A 15,929-nucleotide genomic window follows, 5' to 3' on the forward strand; every position below is an offset into this window, starting at 1 on the left:
CCTTCATCCTTGATCTTACCTTAAAAAATAACAGTTAGATATTCAAATTCCAAGTCCAAGCTGGATTTTGTGAGCTTCATCTTCTCTCCACATTTCTTCTTCATCAGGGATGAAGTGCAGTTTTCTGAGGTCTGACTACCTCATTTTTGTTCTTAGACCATCTGTTAGAAAATGTTGACACAATATAATTTAGCAGTGAAAGAAAAACAAAAAACAATCTCAAAATCTTTAAAAAAAATGTAATCTGGATGGTTGCCTAGTGATAGCCAGTTAATTATGCCATTACTGAAGGCTGGGGGTCTTCTCTGTACTTCCAGACCCATGGAGCTAATGATGACTATTACTATAATTTACCAACTTTAGAACTACTCACATGTTGTGATGCTTTATTTCACTAAAAACATTTCTTCTCATTTGTAATGTCTCATGCTTTCATTACCATACAGCTGTATGTCACATTTGAAACAGGTCTTTCCATCTTGAATTGTGGCTATCTAACAAATCAGTTATATACCTAATCCCTTTGTTTTGCACAACTCTTCACGGACTAGTTTCTGCTGTTGAGCAGTGGGTGGTCTCTGTTGGTTTCTTGATAAAAGAAGAGGATTTCAGGTCTTCAGATTGGACCCTAACGTGCAGGCACACAAGTTCTGAAGTACTGAGGTCTAAGGCTGTAGAGGTGATATGATTTACATAATCTGAATTGTGGGGATTTGGTTAGCTCCATTCCTTAATGAAAAGATAATTTTTTTTTTTTTCCTGTTGGTTCTATTGGTTGCAGAAAACACTGGTTCTTCTCACACACGTCCATGATCCATGACTGCTTTAGTATAAAGCAATAAAGTGACCAAAAAAAATCATAAGAGCAAAGATTCTCCTGGCAGTTCCTACAAGTAAGCACACTCTCTTCATTTCCATTAGAAGATGAAAAAAAGCCAGCCTATTTTCCAGAAGCAAAAAATTCAAAGGTCATATAAAGTCTATAAAGTTATCAGTAGGTGACATTTTACAAGGCGACAGGTGTTGGTATAATGGGTTACAGAGAATGCAAAGATAAATGGTAGTGATCCTCTAATTACTGAGAAACTTGTAATAGTTTTAACCTTCTTTGCATTAACTGGACTATCAGGGAAGAAACTCTGGGGTATCACAAATCTCCAAATATTTGCAGCACCTCACTTTGTACTTAGGAAATGATGATTCAGGTGCAGACCTTTCAAGATGTAGATTAGTTTGGTACTTCACATTTCTCTGTGAATTTAGCAGAGCCGGTATGTAATTTAAAATTTTAAAATAATAATAATAAAAAGGAATAAATCCTATTTCTCCATTTAGGAAGAACCACAATGAAAATAAAGAGCTATGTTATTTCTCTACTTCTAGAGACTGGGGTTAATTTGGGTTAATGTTGCTGGGCTTCTTAGCAGAACATTTAATTTCATGTTTAGAAACACCAAAAAGAAATGCTGTTGAATATTTCAATTACAGATTAATTTTTCAAAGGAACCATTTTACTGCTTTTACATTACAGAGCTTTGGTTTTTGTTTGTTTTTAACTGACAAACACATACCACCTCTGCACCATCTTTCTTTTCTGTAGTCTTTTCTGACAGCTATTATGGATTTGTAAATTGCAAAGCAGAAGATTGGCCAATTTAGAGCTTCCTGTTTTCTTGTTTCAAAACTTTACAAAATGCTAGAACAGAAAGACTTAAATACCAATATTGGGAGACACTGGCAATACCTACCTTGTGCTGAAGTTATTAGGACACTTGCTACAATAACCTTACCTTTTGCCAGTGTTTATTTTTTTGGCTGTGGCATATTAGCATTCCAGATTTTGAGACCCCTGCAGGATCCTACACCAGTAACAACAACACAAGATGCAGAAGAGCAGTCTAGAATATTGATGAGAAAAGCTGTAGTGTGTATTTTATGTATGTGTGGGTATCATAAATGCTGATATTTCCAACACTTTAATAACAGTTTTTCTAATTATGAAATGTAACAGAACCCATCATAGTAAGCTGTGCATGGGACCCCAGCCAGCCATTGTTAGCAGAATGGGAGTAGCATGGGAGAAGCTGTTTAATTTGAGAACATTGTGAGAGCCTGTGAGCACCTGTTTGGATATTTGCAATGCATGATACTTTCCCTTAAGCCTGATGAAATACAGGCAAAGTTGTTTATCTAGGGCTATAAAAAGTTGTTAGCCTTTTACCATGATTGCTTTGTGGTGCCTCTTATAGCCATGTAGTGATGTCTTGCCTTGTTGACAGAAACTAAAACACCCACTAAACCACTGTGGAAGAGGCAGGTATTTTTGTGGAATAATTTTCTTCACCAGCACAACTTGTGCTATCATTTGTACGTTCCTTGCATGGCCGCTATCTCACCCTGCTTCCGTTTCCCTGCCAACTCTCTCACCATAGGGTCTAGGTCCCCAGGTAATGTGTGGCCAGGGAACTTGAGAAGAGCACTCATAAGAAAATGCTGATCGGTATGAGAATTATAGAGTTCTGGACAAGGAATGCCAGTGGACAACTATATGGTAATTACTGGTAATTTTGCACTTTGAAAAAAAATCACAAGTGAATAGTGAAGAATGGAAATACCTTCTATTTAATTGTTTATTGTCAACTAACATGCATATTAATTATCATCCTTCTTGTAAAATTCACCTGCAGTAGGATATCCACTGAGACACAAAACCTTGCACCTCATAAGACCTCTGAAGTAAGTTTCTAAAAAGACATATGGTCCATTCATTCATTAATGGTCTTGTTCATGCTAAACTGCTGAGTTTTTTTGAGTTGAGGATTGGCAATGTAGTGTGACAGCCAGTGAGAATACATGCCTGAATATTCTAGAATATGACTTTATATTATGTTGACATCCAAGAGAATCAGCTTCCAATTCCTATTTGACTCCTTTTTCTTCCCTGTTCTACTTCACTCTTGTTTTGTTAGATGATGAATGGCATGGATTTAATCACTCAAACTGTGCATTTGCTGCTATTGATTATTGTTGGTTTTTAAACATTCTGTCAGCTCTTTCATAATTGTGATGTTCACCTTTTGTTGAACCTTAATGATTAGGTAAGGATGAGAGACACATGAGGTTCTGTAGTAGCCATCTGTGTACATACCAGACAATCCCTACTGAGAAAGGCAGAGGGCAGATATGACATGCTGGTAAATGGATAAGTTGAAATCTATTCTGTAAATGAATATAATAAAAATGGTGAATAAAAAAATGCCTGGGCTGGTTCTTAAGTGAACCAGCTCTGGATCTGTAAATCACCCATTTTCTCTGTATATATGCCGTAAACCTATTCTGTCTGTGCTGTCACTTTATTTAATAACCTGATAAGGAATAAGGGCAAAATACCTGCTTCATAAATCTCACAGGGGGAGATGTTGGTTCCAGGGTTGTTAAATCCCTTTTTAGAGTAGTCTTTTGACCGGAAAATATAGTGTGTTAACTTTGCTTTCCCTTACAATACAGAAAAAATATATGCAGAATGCCCTGTGTCCCTTCAGAAATTTCTTGAAAGGGTTGAAGGTTTCTGACCTTTAATTTTTGATTGCACTTATGTTTTAAACTTATAAATCAGCAAATTAATTTTAGAATCAGCTTGACTTACACAAATATAAGTTGTCCTGAAGTCTGAAGCATTTTACTGGGTTTAAAAATACATCTGTGGACCAGTGTTTCAGGTGGTGGTAGTACATAAGCTGATGAAGAAGCCAGGGCATTTGGGAACTCCCTTGTGTTTTCAAAGCCTATGAATCTGCCTTGTTTTCTGGAGCAATACAGTCTTGAGACTCCTCAGCCCTTACAGATGAGCTTATCTTAATGCCATGTATAATAGTTGGCCTTGTATCATCTGTGCAGTCGGAAAACAGCAAAATTATGCCTTCTGGAGCAAGAATCCTTGAGTGCTGCAGAGTCATGGTAACAGTGGCTCAGCAGCCCTGGATTGCCTCATGCTGATCATGGTATTCATATTTTGGAACTGATAATTTGGCATTCTTGCTGCCCAAAGAATCTCAAGCTCACTGGCAGGCAGGCCTGTCAGTGACTAGCAGCACAGGCTTCCTTCAGTCTTTTATCAAATTCAGCTCTGTTTTGAAGCATGGTTAGCTTTACACCCGTGTATCCATGGAGTGTCTGTCTTTCCTTCTTATTAAATACACTGGGACAGCCCTTAGCTATGTTTATAATCTAGTCAGCATCAACCTAAAAATTAACCATACTATTAGAGAAGTAAAATGGACAGGAAGAAAAGATGGGATCTGAAACATGATTAATGGTGCAGCGGTGAGGTTACAGGCTGCTTGGCAGAGGCAAGAGCTCCAAAGACAACCTTCCATCCCTCCCAGCCATATTTTAGTAGGCAAAGGTGGATGGTGAACCATGAATTATGGACTTGTATTAGCAACTGAGCTTCCATTATCTCTGGTTTTGGCCCATTATTTATCTTCCTCAAGCAGTGTAATATCAGCTTCCAAGTGAGGTGTGAGACAGAGATAGATTTAAATCAGAAGTAGAAAAAAAAACTCTGAGAAGCAATTCCTGATTTATGACAGGCTTAAACATAGTGTCAGTGACCAAAGTCCAGCTCATTACTTTACAGCAAACAGGTTGTAACAAAGGCATAGAATTATTCCTACTCATCTGACCCTACCAAGGAGTCTCAGCTTGGTGACCTGTCCCTGTTCTCAGAAGAACACACACATTCAGCTCTCTTCCTGCAGAGGAAAGATACTTCATGTAGATCAAACCGACCTGGTTTTCAGCTGCAAATGGAGGTGGTTAAATCAAACTTGTGTGGTTTGTTAGGAAGAGGGATCAGATTATCCTTTATCTCAGGTGTAAATGTCTTTATTTGTTGAACGGAAAAATTTTATAATGCATAGCATGTAAAAAACTTTATATGTAGGAAAATAGTTGGTAAAATGTTCCATTTGGGTATATCCTAGCACAGTTATCAGAGCAACACAGTGCAAACCCTGTTCCCCTGCAGATGAACACATTCTTGTCCTCAGACCCATTAGACCCATTTTGGTTTGTGAGAAGCTATATTTATGGCAGTCATATTAAATAAATCGTATCCAAGACCTAACACCAATTTAACATTATACCTTTTAGATAATTTATTGATTCAAGTTGCTCCTGATGTTCTTTATAAAAATTTAATGAAAATGTTGACAGGAAATAAACTGTTCTACTCGCCATCAGCATAAGAAGCTGGATGAATAGACCAAATAAATAAATAAAATAAATTGCTGCAACAAAGAGGTTATGTATTATATAGGAAGCATTTATATATTGAAATCATTTATAATAATAACAGGAATCAACTGCTAACTGTCATGCCACCAGATGCTAAAGGATTTTAAAACACCTAAGATACTGATTGCCTTATAAATATATCTGTATGAAGAATTTTGGTTTTAGCTAGTGCTGTTTATGTTTTGGTAGCACCTCGATGTCAAGCTCAGACTTGGCCACCAGCATGCTCAGTGCTGTGGAAATGCAGATTTAATTATAGCCTTCCCCTGAAGAGCTCAGAAGAAGAGCAGAGGTCAATCTTAAAAACATAAAGAAAATATTTGGCCCTTCTCAGAAGAACGATGGGGATTTGGACAGTGTGATACAGCTCCCCTGAAGTTAACCTATTGCCTTCTCTTGGATTCAAGGTTTCAGCTCAGCTCTTCTTCCCCACTGCAGAACATGGAGCACAGAGCACAGATCTGGTTGTGTAAGTACCATTGGTGCTGGAGCTTATGGTCCTTGTAGCTCCAGAGGTGGTGTGGTTGTCCCCTCTTCTTCTCAAGGCCTTCTGTTCTGCTCCAGTGCTTTGCCGCACCTCACACTGGCAGAGTGCTCCAGTTTTCTATCAGGAGCTGCTCAGGAGAACAAAGGAGGCCTGTGCTGGGGCAGCCAAGTAGGATGTTGGAGGCTATTTCAGCCTTCTCTCTGCTATCTATCTTCTTAAGCAGACAATAAGTATACTGTCAGGTGAGCTGAATTAATGCTTTTCTGTGGGAGAGCTGAAATGCGAATCCCTAGCCACGTGTATGATACGGACAAGGAAACTGTTTACAAGGAGGATCATCTGTCGGCTGTGACTGGCCTGGATTCTGCCTCACCGTTGGGAAGTGCAGGATCACATCAGCCAAAATCAGCTGATTTGGCAACTTTAAGGCTGAATGTTTCCAAACACTTCCACTGACACCAATCTTTGCAAAAAAGATGTCAAGATACTAATTTAAAAACTTTAACCTTCCTAATTTTTTTTTTAATTGCAATTAAAATATTAAACAAGTTTTCAAATATTTAATTAAAATGTTACCCATTTCTGAAGAGTGACCTTTTAAATCAAGATGATATTAGTAAATCACAGATGAGAAATTGAGAAACTGCTGTATCATTGTGATGTTGCAAGCAACTGTTTTCTTTTTGTTAGTATATCCTATTGCTTTCTATAATAAGGTAGGCCAAGGTCAATTTCTTCTCAAAAAACAGACTTTTCATTCTCCCAGTAATGAAAACTACTTGCCCTGGTTTTAATTCTCTTTCTTGAGAATAGCTATCCAAATGACAACAGTACAACAGACAATGCCTCTCCCCATCGTCTCTTAAGTGTTTCTGAGCTGGAAATGCTGTTTCTCCCTTTCAAGTGATGCATGTTTTATTTCAGTTCTGTTTCTTTTTTCTGTTTTTACTCTTTGATTGATTTTTTATAATTGCATGTGTTTACCCATAACTGACTATTATCTCCAAGTCTTTCTTTTTCTGTGTTGTTTCAGGCTTAGTTGATGGATGAAATTCTTGCTATTAGTCCCCATGGCTGAACTGTGAACTGTGTATGTAGTTCAAACTACTACATTAACAATGCCTCCCAAACTGATATCATTAGCAAATGTTCTAGGGTCATTATTGATAGTAATAAATAAAATCTGTCCCAAGAGTAATTCTGGAATATTGTAGTATCAGTTCAGAGGAACATGTTGTCTGTATACCTGTTGATCTCATGGTTTTACCTGGATCTGAAAGCCCACTCTGTGGATTGGCTCTCTGAGATTCAGGCAACTTCAACAGAAAATACTGAAAAGCTCGGTAATCAGTCTTTCTGTGATGCATGAGTCAGTTTAGATTCCATTTCACATTCTAGTAATTGTAATGAGTCTGTACAGCTAATAGGCGAAAATGTTTCATCCAGTAAACACATAATAATCTGTTATGCTTCAGAAACTAATTGAATCAAAAGTATTTGAAGCTACAAGACATTTTTCTTTTATGTAGATGTCATTTTTTTATACTTTTTTGGAGCATGTGGTATTGGCACCTATCTGTATCCAGACAATGGAGCAGAGCTGAGCAGTCCAACCTGGAGTGACAGCCCAGGTATTCTTACACGTCTGAGTTCAAGAAGTGAATACACTCACTTTGCAAGGGGGGTAATGCATAGAATTAATTTTCAAATTAGAATTGCCAATGAAAAAAGATGTAGTTTGGTCCTCTACTTATTATTATTATTATGTTAAACACTGGCCTTGCTCTGGCGCACTTCTGTTGTCTACGTACCAACAAACTGACAGATGCATGAGTCACTAGCACATAGCGTTTTGTTTTGTATACAGAGAGAAATAAGAAAATAATGCAAGCACTTGGTAATCAAAGATGATTGCTTTCTGCCTTATCACCAGAATCTGACAAATGCCATAGTCTTTGGATTTTTTTCCTTCAAGAATTACTGATGACACTGGGGCTCTTAACATTTGAAATAGCAAGCGATAGCCCTTTTCCTTTAAAATTAAACATTTTGTTTACCTGTTGAGCATGCAATGAAATAGTAACTGCGTTCACAGTGAAGTCAATGCAAATGTTTTGCTACATAAATTCCCAAGCAATGCAAGCCAGCAAACAGGTCTTCCAGTTTAAAACATTTTTTTTTCTATCAAAGTTACGAGAGGCTCATGGAAAAATACCTTAATGATGTTGTTGTTGTTTAAGATGAGGTTAGAAATCTTGTTTTTGTATTTGGAGCTGCAGTTGCTAGATGACTAATACTGTAATCACCTGTAATAATAGAAGGCAACAGTCACCCAGTTTTTGTCTGAGGGGGGGAATGAATAATGAGGGCTTAGACTAGCTGCTGGCAAAGCTGCTGACAGCAACACAATTTGATGTGGAACATCGAAAATCAGGTTCCCTAGAGAAACAGGAACAAACAGAGGATATTTTTCTTATGAATTAAAGTCTAAGAAAAATGGCTTTGCATAACAGCTGCTGTTCTTTCTTAAGTGCAAGTTACATATGTTTTTCTTGATTAGACGCATGCAGTTGAATTGGGTTGAAACAAGCTCAGTCCTTCAGCCCTTGACAGTCTTTCTGTGTTTCTGTGAGGCTGAGTGATGCTATGAAATGTAGAAGGACCAGGAAAACATGGCAGATACTGCAAGTTCCACCCAGAACTTGTCTCTGCTTCTGTGGACACCAGACTTAGAAGACCTAGTCACTTGTCATACGGCTGCAAAGCCACTGGTATTAAAAATGTTATGTATTTAAAACAGATGTCATTTGGTGGCGAATTGAGTTTTCAGAACGAAGGTTTCAGAAATATTTGATAGTTTCTGTGCAGCTCAATTTCAGCCAGCTGAAAGGGACGTTTTCAAACTTTTTCAATTTTTTTTTTTTTTTTTAACAGGGATAATGTTTGCTTACTTTACATTGAAATACAGTCAGACTAGGTTTGTAGGAAACAGGTTACTGCCTTCTGTTCCTTTTTTTTTTTCATGTCAAGTTTCATCACAGGATTTAGTAACAATGTTGCCATACAAGGGTAGAAAACATTGCAAAACAATCTTTAATTCTCACTGTTAAATTGCTTTCACTAAAATAGAGTAGATCACAAAGTTTTCTTCTGTGCTCAGATCTGGCAAATTTGGTCACAACAGGATCCATATTTTACAGTGATTTAAGAACAGTCTTCAAATGCACATTCACTGAAGTGATGATCTTATCTCCCTTTGTAGAGAATCTTTCTGAAGAGCAGTGAGATTCCTGGAGTGAAGGGAGCTCTAGATGTTGTTAGCTGTCCGGTGCCCTGCTCAGAGAGCAATTTGCTCAGGGCTGTCCCCTCTTGAGTCTTGAGCACTTCCAAAGTTGGAAATCCCACAATCTGTCTGGGCAACCTGTTTCAGTATTTGACCACCCTCACAGTAAAAATTCTTTCCATGTATCGAAATGGAATTTCCTGTGTTCTACTTTGTGTCCAGTGCCTCTCATGCTGTTGCCATACACACCTGAGAAGAGGCTGGCTTCATCTCCTTTATATCCTCTGACTGGGTATCTATAAAAAGCATTAAGGTCTCCCCTTTGCCTTCTCTTAAGGCTGATCAGGCCTGGCTCTCTCCACCTCTCCTTGCATGTGTGCTCCAACCCTCAGCCTGCTTGGTGGCCCTGTGCTGGCCTTGTTCCAGCATGTCAGTATCCTTGGCTTGAGCTACAGACTCTTTTGGGTCCCCACCTCTTAATTTATGTGGTTATGAAAAGATTTTTCCCTTTTGGCATAATAAGGGGATGTTGCCTTAATTGGTTCCCTTCAGATTAGTGATTTGAATAAAACATAGCTGAAAAGGAAGCAGCAAATTTCTTGCTACTGAAATACATCTATCACCACTGTCGTGCTGTTAGAACAAAGCAGCCGGATATCATCACTCTTTTCAGCTTCCTGACATTATATTTATACGTATTTTGCGATTTTGAGGGACGGGGGGGTGGGGGTGGTGGGGGGGGGTGGTTAAGGCTTCCCATTTTTTCCCCTCTCTTTTGAGGATTAAGGTTTTAAAAATTATCTATTTACAAACCATGAAAATCTCCCCAAAATGGATTTTAACAAGTGTGTAATTGGATAATTTGACAACTGGTGCACTGAAGCCCCAGAGATCAGGAATTACACTTCACTACAGAATAGTAGTTCTTCATGTAGAATTAATTAGATTTCCTCTAGATTACAAGTAGCAAAAAGAGTACTTAATTAAGAGAATTATTCTCTGACTCTTCAATTCTCATTTTAATTGCCAGCCAGTGGTATTAAGAATTCCTTTTTCTTTGTGAGATATCTTTAGAGGCAAGCTTCAGAAAGACTGTGAGGGACAGTGGATTAAAAACTGGTCCAAGACTCAGAACTAACGGGCTCTGGCTATAAGTGCAAGTCTGAGTCGCTTTCTGAGAGACTGATTATGCATTGGGCCTGAAAGCTGCTGGGTTCATGGGAGGCAGACAGGAAAATGAATGCAGGTTCCTGATCAGGAGAGGGTAATGTTTTTCAGCAGCACTGCTAAATTAAGCAATGCTTACTCGTCTTCTCACCTGAGCCCACTCTTGGCTGGGTTAGTACAAATGCCCAGGTGGCTGCTGCAGTGCTGGGCTGAGGAACTGAGCTTAGTCAAGAATAACCCCTCTTTTTCTGTTGGGTCATTCTTGGTTCCTCAGGCTGCTTCATCACCTACCTATACACATAAAAGCAGCACAAAGAAAAAGCAGGGGCAGAAGCCACTTCAGTGAGCATGGCTCCAGAAAGGACAGCTTCAGGAACAATACCTGGGCACAACCTGTAAGATCTGTGGGGAAGCTGAAACCTTTGTTATGTGTGGACGTTGGCAGGGCATGTACTGCTGAACAGGGTCAAAAATCAATTGCTCTGTTCTGCCCAACCCTCTCTGAGAGAAGGGACTGGGGCACACAGCCAGTTGAGGTGTTGCCTTTGTGGTGATTTCTGTTTTGTTTTGTTTGGCTTTGTTTGGGGGCTATGCAGAATGAATTTGACAAACTGGATTTATGTGCAGGATGTTTCTGAACCTGCTCGTGTGAAGCCTCTGCCTAATGAAGAATGTATGTGCAGGGAGATCTTTTGTCCCGTACCTCCTTTCTCCTTCCTTTCGTGCTGGCTGGCTGGAGTGGGACAGCAGAGAAGGAGAGGCTCAGAGGGGGGAAATTGTTTTGTTTAGGCAGGCAGGGATAAAGCAGAGCAGCAGCCTGTGATTCAGCTGGATGTCTGAGTCATGCACCGTACCTCCTGGGGCTCTCCTCTTGCCTTACGCTGTGCCTAGGGAGAACTTCAGTCTATGAACTGTGCAAAGGGATATTTTCATGCGCTACTACATAGCGTCAGAAAGAACAATATGAACATATAGCATCCAGGACAGTGGTCCTATTCACCTTGGAACAAGGGTAGTAATGACTTCTCTAAAGGTAGATGACATGGCCCTGAATCGAGTAGAATTAAGATTTCAGAGTTTCAAGTTTACTGAATGCAAAGACAAGAAAATTCATAAGGAGATGTTTATTCCATTTTTGTTGTGATCTTCAAAAAGAGATGAGGAAAAAGAAGTAAAATGGTAAACCTCTATAGCTGAGATTTCAGAGTACCTAACATGTTTTATAATCACTGATGTCATTTACAATTGTGAGGAGAATAAAAAAAAAAAATCAAAATGTGAAAAGTGGGCATTTAAAAAGCTTGACATTTAAAGAGTCTAAATTCTAGACATATAAGAAATGTAAATGTGAACTATATAAAAAACAAACAAAAAAAAAAACACATTATTTTTCGTACCTCTTACTTGTAGCTCTATCATAACATAACACAATCACTACCCTGGAGTAGGATTCTGTAAAATTACTACCCTGGAGATACAGTAGTCGCAGTTCAAAGTGACTTTTTTTCTGCAATGCTGAACTTCTATTTCCTACACACATCAGCCCCAAACAGTTTGAAAGTAAGCATTTAAGCCATTGTATACCTTGCATGCAAATCAGTCCTGACAATTTGAAAATAGATTACAGGACCTTCAAATGTTGAAAACCAACAGTGTTTTGTTTTGTCTTTTTAAATTAAAAAAAAAAAAAAAAGTAAAAAGTTAAAGTGAACATAGAAAAGCAGTGTGGTTTCATAAAGAACAGTAATACACTATTGTAATTCATACTAAAAATCCCAGCTTCTACTTGTGAATTTGTAAGGCACATTACCTTTGAATTTAACCATTCTGCTTACTTTAATGGAATAAAGGTGTGTTATTTTCATGTATTGATTTTCTCTTTGATCTTAGAAAGATGTCAGGAGGTGGAGTTAAGTTTCCCTGTCATAACTGGGTGCGATCTAATATATATATAGCTCTGCTGAATTGATGGTAACAGGAATGACTAAAAAAAATAAAAAGATTAGATGTGAGGGGAAAATCAAGCATTTCAACATTTGAGACAGAGAGGAAAAAAACTGAACATATGTAAAAATATGTTAAAGTATACATCTAATTTTGTCATAAACTAAGCCATATGAGAATCGATCTGTACTGCAGCTGGTATAGCAAGACAACAGAAACTCTCCTACTTTAGGGACTTGTTTGAGCAGATGCAGTAAAAAACGCTGTCAGTTTCTGTAGTTTAGTGGCATGTTCTATTCTATGGTCTCTTAAATGATTTGCCAATTTCTTATTGTAAAAAAAATTATTTATTTTTAAACTTTGTCTTCTGATGCAGTTCTCTGCTTTTTCTCTGTACCAGCAACAATGTTCTCCTGGCTTATACACAATGAGTGAAAGGTCTTTATGTGAAAGAACAAGTACGGCTCCAGTCATCTTTGTTTCTATTGAATCTTTTCCATATTAAGCTGGGAAGATGTGCATAAAAAACGAGAGTGAATTTGTTGGTATTTAGCTGGAATATATCTGTGAGGCTGAAGTCATTTCCTTTCTTGTTTCCATTTCTATTTCCATGTATTTCTATGGCCGTATCAAATAGTATGCTTTCTGGGGCAGAGACTAGTTTACATATATTATTTATCTGCTGGGTATGTAACAGTGTGGCCCTGATTTCAGTTGGATATGCTGGATGACAATGGAATGCTAATAATAATACACAAGCAAGCTCAAGTAATGGAGTATGTCTGCCTGCTCAGTTTTTGGAAGAGAGCTTGAAGAAGTAATTTAGGACTCTGTATTTATGAGACTTAGTAAAGTTTTTTTGTTTGTTTGTTTGTTTGTTTGTTTTGGCTAGGATTCTGAGTAATAAACTTATTTTGAGGAGAAAACAATCAAACAAAAAACAACAAACAAAAACCTTCAGTCCTTCACAATATCATCAGCTTTTTCTCATTGTCTTACATGGAAATGTGACAACATCCAGTCTGGCAACTTTTTGCTTTCTTTGTTTTGCTTCTGAAAAATTCATGTGTTCAGAAAACTCTGGTTGCCCTGGCCCAGCACAAAGCTGCTCTGTATTGTCTCCTATTGTCTGTACTATGAAAGGAAAATATAATGTGATTAATCCTCAGGCAGAAATTTTACCTTTTACTTTTTAGGAGGAAGGTCTGCCAAGTTAGTCTGTTTCTGTGATACTTCTGTTTGGAAGTGCGGTAAGATACAAAAAAAAAAAAAAGAGAGAGAGAGAGAGATTCTTCCAAGATAAATGCAGCCAAATTACAGGACACAGAGGAAAATAGCAGTTCTGCAATGCCAGCTGAGATTGAGGTCAGTCAAGCCTGGTAGAAAGTCAGGTTCTGTTTTTCTAGTGTTTTGGACATTAGACAAAAAGAACAGGGCTAGTAACTGGAAAAGACTGGGAACCCCTGCACAAAATCTTTTTCTCTAATTTCCATATACCCTAATAATCTGGATTAACAAAATAGGAGGAAACACCATCTGAGATCTTTTGGGAGGTTGAGGAGGCAGACTTTAGTGTTTTGTACATGTCTCTAATGGATTCTCATAGTCCAGAAGACTTCAAAGATTAAGGTCAAAAGGATATGTTTTCCTGTTTCTTTTGATGAAAACGCACAGGGTTGTCAGTAAAGAATGCATTCTGCTGAGAAATTGTAAAAAATAAAAAATCCAGAGTAAGGAAAGAATTTAAATATCTTTTTCAGGATTTACCATTTACCAGGGACACTGAGGAATCTCTCTGGAGCTCTGTCACCTTTCCCTGACCAGCTACAAGCAGAATCTGAGGGAAAAAAAAAAAAAAAAAAAAAAACACACACAGAAGCCAGCACTCTTCCAGAGACCTTGAGAGCTGACCTGATTTCTTCATTGTAGTAAATTCCCTCTGAGCAACATGCAACGTGATAGCAGGTTCTTCGCTTTTGTATTGCCAGCAAGCCACAGTGATTGTGACACTGAATGGTCCAACATGCCCACATAAACAGCTGGGCTGTTATCACCTCTGCAACATCTGTCTGGCCAAGAAATGCCCTTGCTCCATTGTGAGCTGGTTTTGATCCAGCACTGTCAAGAACAATATCACCTGCTTTGTTATCTCCCGCATAAAGCAGGCAGTGGTCCTCTGATTGTTTGCTGGTTTCCTATTTTTATCCTCTTTGGATTTACAGAATTTCTTGTTACTTTCTTGAGCGTCCAGCCTGGGCACACATTAAACATCAATGAGTTTATAATAGTATTTCTGTACTCTTTCCAACAGGGAGTAGATTTTAATTGTAAGAATTCTTGCTGATGATGTATAACAGCAGTTAGTTAATGCGAATCTACTAAAACAGACAAGAACTAGCCAAAATGTTAGTAATACTGGTAGCATGTTGTGGTAAGATGTCTGTATGGGCTATTTGTTTATGCCTGTAGATGCCTGTAGCTTAACAAAACAAAGGCTCCTTTTTCTATTCTCCCAGGTGAGAAAGAAGCCATGTCATTAAAAAGCAGTCTGGTTACACAAACACAGCCATGGTTTCTGCTGGTAGCACTCCATTAGGCTCTTCATGATGCTTTTCATACTCTCTCAGGTGTAGAGTCAAAATAAGGTAGTTTTAATTCCTGCTCCATCACTGTCTTTCCATAAGTGTTTGAGTAATTCCACCATTTCTAAACCCAGCTGATCCTTCTGCGCATCCACTTCCTCACCTATGTAACGAAGATACTATTGGCATTTTGTTCCTCTCTCCTGGAGTAGTACTAATTTTAGTTAAATATTTGTCAAGCTGTTTGAATTCCTCCAGTAGACACTCTTATAAATGCCAAAAACAGAGGAGAAGAATTTGGATGCTCTGATAAACTGAATTGATATATACACTGAACTGATAAATAGACTAATTGTTTTAACTTCATACTTATCCTCCCACTGCCCTCTACTGGCTGGCTTATCTCACCTTCCTATGGATATAATTTCATCACACCAGTATTTGCAGTACGCATGTGAATATCTTCTTGTTCACTGTCTCTTACTTGTCTGTTTGCACTATTCCTGACATATACAAAAGTTGCCCAAAGTAACAGTAACAGAGAACAGTTGTTCCCTTTCAAAGGTCACTACATGCACTCAAAAATATATGTTTGTATAATTCCTTTAGTAACAGTAATTAATGCACAGAAAAGGCTGAGGAGTAGTAACAAGGAAAAGGAAGGATAGGAATACTACAGTAGGTGAAGCAGCTAAGGTCTGATCTGTTAACAAAATGACTTAAAAATATGTGTCACTGGGATCTCATCACCTCTCTTCTTTTTATTTTTCTTAATTGTATTAATCAAGAGTTGCTTCATGGACAAATGGCTCAAAGAAAATATTTAACAAATTTTCTGTTTTTAAGAGTATTCATACCAAGAAATGTTGAAGAATGCTTGCAATAAGCACTTAGAGGAACTTAACAGAACCTAATGTTACATTTACTTAATAACTATCCAGCGGATAGCACTTCTGTGATCTTTGATACATCTTAACAATTTTAATAAAGATTGCAATAGCAGTATTTTAATTATATTAAAGGGTGGAGTACTTAATATGAGAGATTCTTTCTGATGCAGTGTATGCACCTCTGCTGCACAGTAAACTCTTTCTGACACTTTCATTCTTCCCACTGGGATATTGGCAAAGCTCTGTAAGGCACGGCTACACATAACTGAGCTGCCAGG

The 15,929-nt window shown here is 38.1% G+C and overlaps 1 protein-coding gene and 1 long non-coding RNA gene across 9 annotated transcripts in view; both read left to right on the forward strand.

Annotated features, from left to right (window-relative positions):
• TMEM132D (transmembrane protein 132D) overlaps positions 1-15,929 on the forward strand; it is a 327,315-nt gene that overhangs the window by 232,860 nt on the left and 78,526 nt on the right. The window lies entirely within an intron of this gene.
• Positions 10,219-15,804, forward strand: LOC139998820 (uncharacterized). The gene is made up of 2 exons (XR_011803804.1): positions 10,219-10,630; positions 13,940-15,804. It is a non-coding gene; the product is annotated as an uncharacterized lncRNA (long non-coding RNA).

Source organism: Anas platyrhynchos, chromosome 16, assembly GCF_047663525.1.
Source record: "Anas platyrhynchos isolate ZD024472 breed Pekin duck chromosome 16, IASCAAS_PekinDuck_T2T, whole genome shotgun sequence".
Taxonomy (NCBI): Eukaryota; Metazoa; Chordata; class Aves; order Anseriformes; family Anatidae; genus Anas; species Anas platyrhynchos.